Genomic DNA, 1387 nt, shown 5'->3' with positions numbered 1-1387 from the left:
GAGCATTGCACTATGAACATTGTTCCTTGTCTTAAATGTTTTTCAAAAACATTATTTTTAATGGCTCTACAATCTTTTCATGTGGTTATATCATAATTTATTCAACGCCATTTCTTTAATATTTAGAGTTGACAGATTAGCACGCTGTCACTATTACAAAAAAAAAAAACTCCTGCAATGAACACTAATAAATATCTCTCTTTGTTTATTCTCAGTTAAATTAAGAAGACTGAAATTATTGGATTATATATTTTCTACATTATTTAATGTTCTTGATGCATATTGCTAAACTGCCCACTAGCAAGCAATGTAAATGTATGCTTCCCCAGTAAAGAGAAAGAATTTAAGGTTCCTTTTTGGTTTATGATACTATTTTATAGGGCACTAATGGTTTTTCTAAGGTAAATGAACAAAAATAAACAACAAAATAATTTATGAATAGGAGAATCTGTGATATGTTAGCAGATTCTGATTCCTTCTTACCACTGAAAGCTCTGTGATTCATATTCACTCTCTAAGTCCAAATATCTAAGATCAAGTCATTGAGAAAGCAAGCCTATTTTTTAAAAAAATAAAATAAACACCTTCAATATCAAATGATTGATTGCCTTCATTACTGTGGTAAAATTACACTAGGAATAATAGATGAGTAGAACTGGCAAGTGATGGAGTAAAAGTAAGTTTCTCCTCATAGGAGTTATTTAGTGAGACATATTTTAAAATTGTTACTACACAAGACAGTCCTTAATTGTAAAACATAATGGAGTCATCATTTGTATCTATCACACGTAGTTTGTTTCTATAGAAATAATATCGTGTTCTCATTTTAAACTGCAAGGTGCAGATTCCAACCTACTTCTTTAGCTTTGCATACATTTACAACATACAGGTAGATTTGAAACATGTTTTTAGAATAGGTACCTATATATGTAATTGTATTAACATAATGGACTCTTCTTTAGTTCAGTGGGTTCCTGCATGTGCCTGTTACTTACTTTTACTATCATGAGATAAGTATCCACGACAATAAAATAACCTCTTTCCTTATGGTGTGTTGACTGGCAAAGAATCCCCTTGCATATGGGGAGGCCACAAAGTAGAAATAGGCTTAGCATGGAGAAAAAGTAGAGTGAGTTCCTATGCATTTGGCAAATATTAGGCTGAATGTGAGTAAAGCAGTTTTCTCTATTATAAGGGTTTAGAGATTTAATAAGTGAGTGTATTATAGTTTATCAACTGGAAGAAAATATATTTATTGCACCCTGAGCTTATTTGAGACACATCACTGTTTTGTTTTGTTTTGTTTGTTTTTTCTCATGGATCTATGTATGGTCTAGAACAAAAAAACATACTTTGGCCAGTAGTATATTAGGAAAATACTATGATA

This window comes from Colobus angolensis, unplaced genomic scaffold, assembly GCF_000951035.1.
Source record: "Colobus angolensis palliatus isolate OR3802 unplaced genomic scaffold, Cang.pa_1.0 Scaffold168, whole genome shotgun sequence".
NCBI classification, from domain to species: Eukaryota; Metazoa; Chordata; class Mammalia; order Primates; family Cercopithecidae; genus Colobus; species Colobus angolensis.
This window is presented reverse-complemented; position numbering follows the sequence as displayed.